This window comes from Colobus angolensis, unplaced genomic scaffold, assembly GCF_000951035.1.
Source record: "Colobus angolensis palliatus isolate OR3802 unplaced genomic scaffold, Cang.pa_1.0 Scaffold273, whole genome shotgun sequence".
In the NCBI taxonomy this organism is placed as follows: domain Eukaryota; kingdom Metazoa; phylum Chordata; class Mammalia; order Primates; family Cercopithecidae; genus Colobus; species Colobus angolensis.
This window is the reverse complement of record NW_012115966.1, coordinates 3067703-3074386: the sequence shown is the minus strand read 5'-3', so window position 1 is coordinate 3074386 and position 6684 is coordinate 3067703. Positions and strand designations below refer to the sequence as shown.

The 6684-nt window shown below is 39.3% G+C and overlaps 1 pseudogene; it reads left to right on the top strand.

Moving 5' to 3' along the window:
- Positions 1–725: 725 nt before the first annotated feature.
- On the top strand, positions 726–2838 carry LOC105516104 (annotated as a pseudogene).
- The last annotated feature ends 3846 nt before the right edge of the window (positions 2839–6684 follow it).

Here is a 6684-nt window from a genome sequence, read left to right as displayed (position 1 = left end):
TGTATGTTCTCTAGCAAAGAATGGTTGACAATTACCCTTTTTGGTTATGGATCTTATAAGACAATATACATTTTCTATGGCTATAAAATATCCAATATCCAAAATATCAAGATGTCCATATATCCATGGAAATATAATTCCTATTAATATGAAATAATAGTTTTGAAGCCAACTTTTTTTGAGATAGGGTCTTACTATGTTGCCCAGGCTAGTCTTGAACTTCCAAGTTCAAGCTATGCTTCCGCCTCAACCTTCTGAGTAGCTGGATCCACAGGCAAGTGCCACTGTCCCTGACTCGAGTCAATTTTAAAAATTTTAGGAATTCTCTGCTACGCAGCCATAAAAATGAATGAGTTCATGTCCTTTGCAGGGACATGGAGGAAGCTAGAAACCACCATTCTCAGCAAACTAACATAGGAAGAAAAAAAAGAGAAAACCAAAGGCCACATGTTCTCACTCATAAGTGGGAATTGAACAATGAGAACACATGGACACAAGGAGGGGAACATCACACACTGGGGCCTGTCAGGGGGTGCGGGAGAAGGGGAGGGAGAACATTAGAACAAATACCTAATGCATGCAGGGCTTAAAATCTAGATGCCAGGTTGATAGGTGCAGCAAACCACTATGGCACATGTATACCTGTGTAACAAACCTGCACGTTCTGCACCTGTATTCCAGAACTTAAAGTAAAATAAAAATTTTTAAAAAGGAAAAAGAAAAGAATGTTAGGAATTCTCCTTGAAGAATTTCTCAAATCCCTGAATGCAGTTAAGAATTTGAAGAAAGCCCTTCTGCATGGTCATGCTGAGCCAGCTCCTGTGCCTGGAATTGGGCCACAGTCCCCAAGCTTCGCCCTCCACCTCTTGACCACAGACCCCCACCAAATGAGCAAGCCTGGGGCCTTCAAGAAAATGTGTAAGCAGGATCCGGGTGTTCTGCACACCAAGGAAATGCACTTCCTGAGGGAATGGGTGAAGAGCATGGCTGGTAAAGTGCCACCTGATATTCAGAAAGCTAAATCAGAAGAAAATATCAAGGAAGGAAAAACAGATAGCAAAAAGGCAGAAAGAAAACATGAAGACAGATGAATCATCAAGTGAGAAAACTGATCTAGAAATTGATAATGAAATCTAGAAATTGACTGAACAAGATACTGATGCTCCTCAAGAAATGGAAGATGAAAATGCAGAGAAAACAGAGGAGATGATGGATCAGCAAATAGTAAGAAAGTGGTTGCCACTGAAACCGTAAATGATGGTGAACTACAAAAAGCCATTGGCTCATTCACAGATGCCATTAAGCTGAATCCTCACTTGGCCCTTCTGTGTGCCAAGAGAGCCAGTGTCTTCACCAAATTACAGAAGCCCAATGCTGCCATTCAAGACCGTGACAGAGCCATTGAGATAAATCCTGATTCCTTTCAGCCTTACAAGTAGTGAGAAAACACACATAGACTTCTGGATCTTTGGGAAGAAGCAGCCCATGCTCTTGCCCTTGCCTGGAAATTGGATTATGATGAAGATGCTAGTAAAATGCTGAAAGAATTTCAAACCTAGGGCCTAGAAAATTATAGAACATTGGAGAAAGTATGAGTGAAAACGTGAAGAGCAAGAGATCAAAGAAAGAATAGAAAGGGTTAAAAAGGCTCTCGAGAAAAGCATGAGAGAGCCCAGAGGGAGGAAGAAGCCAGAAAATGATCTGGAGCTCAGTATGGCTCTTTTCCAAGTGGCTTTCTGGGAGAATGCCTGGTAATTTTCTCAGAGAAATGCTTGGGATGGGTGGGGACATATCTGGAATGGCAGGAATGCCTGGACTCAAAATTCTTAGTGACCAAAGGTTCTCACAGCCATGCAGTGTTCAGAAATTATGGTGGCCTTCCAGGATGTGGCCCAGAACCCAGAAAATACATCAAAATGCCAGAGCAACCCAAAGGTTATGAATCTCATCTGTAAATTGTCAGCCAAATTTGGAGGTCAAGAGTAATGCCCTTCTGATAAATAAAGCCCTTGCTAAAGGAAAAGCAATCTAGATCACCTCATGGATGCTGCAATAATGCAAACCAGTGTACCTCTGACCTTATCAAGACAGCTGGGGTGCTTTGAATATAATCCCTACCCATCTACCCCAAATGCAACTAAAGCATTTTACAGTGGTTTGCTATTAGGGTATTCATGGAGATAATGCTTTCCTACTAGGAATTACAAACTTTAAACATTTTTTAAAACTTAAAAATATTTAAAACAAATTAAAAGGGTTTGTTAATTTTTTTTTTTTTTTTTTTTCTGAGACGGAGTCTTGCTCTGTTTCCCAGGCTGGAGTGCAGTGGTGTGATCTCGGCTCACTGCAACCTCTGCCTCCCAGGTTCACGCCATTCTCCTGCCTCAGCCTCCCGAGTAGCTGGGACTACAGGCACCTGCCACCACACCCAGCTAAGTTTTTTATTTTTAGTAGAGATGGGGTTTCACCATGTTAGCCAGGATGGTCTCTATCTCCTGACCTCATGATCTGCCCGCCTCAATCTCCCAAAGTGCTGAGATTACAGGCGTGAGCCATCGTGCCCGGCCTAATTCTTACTTTTCTTTAACTAATCATTTTGGATTTTTCCCTTTCAGTTATTGTGCAGGAAAGATAAATATGGAAGACTGCTCTAATCTGAGTGAAATGAAAGTTTATCAGCGCAAAGCAAAGAGAAGAAAAGAATGTGAAGATAGTGAGATACATTACTTTGCTAATTTTGCTTCCAAAATTTCAAGTTCTTGTCTCAGTCAACTCCCTTTCTCACTTTCATCAGCAACTATTGCTAAACTTCATGCATCTCCTCAAGCCATCCAGTGAATTCCTGATAGTCACTTTCAGGCCATGTCATTCCCTATTTCTCCCTGAAATATGAGTGTGCAAGCAATCTCATCTTTAAAGAAACAAAAACAAAAAACCTCTTGACCCCACTTTCCCTACTATCACCTTTATCTCTCTTTGCCTTTGCAGCAACACCCCTTAAAGACTTGTTTCCCTTGCATGTCCACCTTCTTCTTATAATCCTCTCTTGAGCCCACTCTCAGGCTCTCACCACCATTACTCCACCAGTGGCCTCCATGGCGCTAAATCCAGTGGTCCATTCTCTGTCCTCAACTTAGTCCATCAGCATTTGACAGACAGAACTGTCTCCTCTCTCAAATGTGTTCTGTATTTGGCTTCCAGAACAAAGTATTCTCCTGGTTTTCTTCTTTTCTCTCTGGTTCTTTCCTCTTATTCTCCTTCCCTGGTTTCTCCTCATTTCCCCTGCCACATAACATTAGAGCATACCAGGATCCAGCTTACTGTACTCCCTCCCTAGTCATCTCAGCCATTCTCATGGCTTCAAACATCATCTACAAGCCCATAACTCCCAGATCTGAACTCCAGACTCATTTCAAGATACCTACTTGATATCTCTACTTGGAGGTCTGATTAGCATCTGAAACTTGAGAACAAAATAGGACTCTGATATCTACTCCATCTTAAATCTGCTCCTCTCACAGTCTTACTCATTTCAATACATAAGGCAGCTATAGCCTCCTAGATACTCAGATTAAAAACTTTGGCAGTATCCTTAACTATTCACTTTCTTTTATGCCCCACACATAATTCAGAAGTAAATCTGGTCAGTATTTCAAACTCTATCCAGCATCCACTCACTTCTCACCCTCCTCCATCCTGGTGCAAGCCATCCTAAAATCTTGTCTGTTATTATTGCAGCACTGCCTTAATTGGTCTCTCTGTTTTCACCCTTGCCCCAACAAACTATTCTCAGTACACCAGCCAGAACGACATGGTTAAAACTTAAGTTAGATCATGTCACAGCTCTGTTTAAAACCACCCAATGACTTAACCGAGTAAAAACCAAAGTTCTTACAATTTCCTGCAAGCCTTATGTGATCTGGTCTCCTATTACCTCTAGATTTCATCTTCTACCATATCCTCCCTAATTCACTCTATTCTGCACACACTGGCCTCCTCTCAATGCCCTAACCCTGTCAGAGACACTGCCTACTTCACCCTTTGCTGTTGCCATTTCCTTTGCCTGGAAAGCTCTTCCCCCAAAGATCATCAGAGCTCCCTCTCTTACTTCCTTCATATCTCTACTCAAATGTCACTTTCAAGACTTCCCTACTCACCACAGTTAAATTGCATTTCCCCAACACACACACACACACACACACACACATGAGTCTCCCTCTTCTGCTTTATTTCCCCTTAGCACTTTTCATCATCTAACATAGCTTAATTATTTATTTAGTTTATTGTTTTTCTCCTCTTGTTTATGGTGAGCTCTATGAGAGCAAAGATTTTGGCCTATTTCCTTCACTACTGCATCCTTAGCACCTAGATAAATGACAGGCTTATCACAGAAACTCAATAAATATTTGTTAGTCAATAAATAAATCCACTTTTCATCGCCACCTCTTGTGCTCTACACTCAGAGGTTGAAATACTGAGTCTTATTCAAGGACTCTCTGTCTTGAGTTGTTGGAATCCTTTTCTCCCAATCAGTCATCTCCTGTCTTTATAACAGATCCAACATGTCCTTCTCTGATGGCTATTTCTCAGATCTCTCCTATCCTCCAAATGATAATAAAAATAAAATTTAAAAAGACTTGTCTTTCCGTCTCATTTAAATTTCTCTTAAACCACATCCCCACATTAACCATTTCTCTTAAACCACAGTCCTCACATCCTCACCCTCACTCACTCAACAGCCCTATGCAACCTGACTTAACCCTTTACCACCCTACTCAAACTCCTTTCACTAAGATGCCCAGAAATCTCATAAATGCCAGATCCAATGGATATTTTCCAATAATGTTATTTCTGCTCTTTTCTGTTGAAAAAAGAAAAGATCTAAAAAATGAAGACACATAAAATGTTCAAGAAATAGAGGATGAAACATCATAAATATGTCAGTTCTCCCCAATATTAAGCTATAAATTCAACAAATTGCAATCAAAATTCCAAAAGTGATATATATATATACATGTGTGCATGTGTATGCACATGTATATACCTAAACAATCTGATTCTAAAATTCATATAGAAGAGGAAAGGGTCAAAAATAGCATTGACACTACTGGAGATGAATGTAAGTCCAGATATCAAGAGGTATTATACAGCAATAGTAATTAAGACATGTGGTATTGATACACAGTAGACAACAACTAATATAACAGGAAAAGGAAACCAGAAATACATCCATAAACAGACGAAAATTTAATATATGACTAGAGGTAAGCATTTCAAATCTGTAGGAAAAGGATGGGACTAACCAATACATGGTGATAGGACAACTGACTATAGAGGAAAAAAATGAAATTGAATCCTTATTTCACACCATACACAAACATCAATTACAGGTGAATTAAAGAACTAAATATGAAATATTAAAAAATTTAAATAAGATATTGATGAATATCTTCATGTCCCAGGGTAAGGAAGAATTTCTCAATATGTCAAAAGCACAACCATAAAAGAAAAAGAGACAAATATAACTACATTAAAAATTAAAATGTCTGCACAACAAAAAAGAACACTGAAAAAATTTTTTAAATAAGCAACAAACTGGGAAAAGATATTCATATTGCATAATATTAACATAGGATTAATATCCAGAATTTAGAAAGAACACCTACAAGCCATTAAGAAAAAGACAACCAATCCCACTGAAAAATTGACAAAAGGAATGAACAAGTAATTCACAGAAAAGGAATATCCAAATGGCCAGCAAATATATGAAGAGATAATTAGTTTTACTAGTAATAAGGAATATAATTAATTACATTTAGTTACATTAAACTCCTAAGGAGATAATATTTCTGACCCATAGGTTTGGGAAATATTAAAATATTAGAATACTACAGTACCAAGTGTTGGAATGGAAATACATTTCTGGTAGGAATATAAGGTGGTACAACTACTCTGGAGAGCAATTTGGGATATTTAATTAAAGTTAAATATCTGTACACTTATGCAGCCAACAGACACATGAAAAAATGCTCATCCTGACTGACCATCAGAGAAATGCAAATCAAAACCACAATGAGATACCATCTCACACCAGTTAGAATGGCGATCATTAAAAAGGCAGGAAACAGGAGAGGATGTGGAGAAATAGGAACACTTTTACACTGTCGGTGGGACTGTAAACTAGTTCAACCATTGTGGAAGACAGTGTGGCAATTCCTCAAGGATCTAGAACTAGAAATACCATTTGACCCAGCCATCCCTTTACTGGGCATATACCCAAAGGATTATAAATCATGCTGCCATAAAGACATATGCACAAGTATATTTATTGAGGCACCATTCACAATAGCAAAGACTTGGAAGCAACTCAAATGTCCATCAATGACAGACTGGATTAAGAAAATGTGGCACATATACACCATGGAATACTATGCAGTCATAAAAAGGATGAGTTCCTGTCTTTTGTAGGGACATGGATGAAGCTGGAATCCATCATTCTGAGCAAACTATCACAAGGACAGAACACCAAACACCGCATGTTCTCACTCATAGGTGGGAACTGAACAATGAGAACACTTGGACAGGGTGAGGAACATCACACACTGGGGTCTGTCGTGGGGTGGGGCAGGGGGGAGGGATAGCATTAGGGGATATACCTAATGTAAATGATGAGTTAATGGGTGC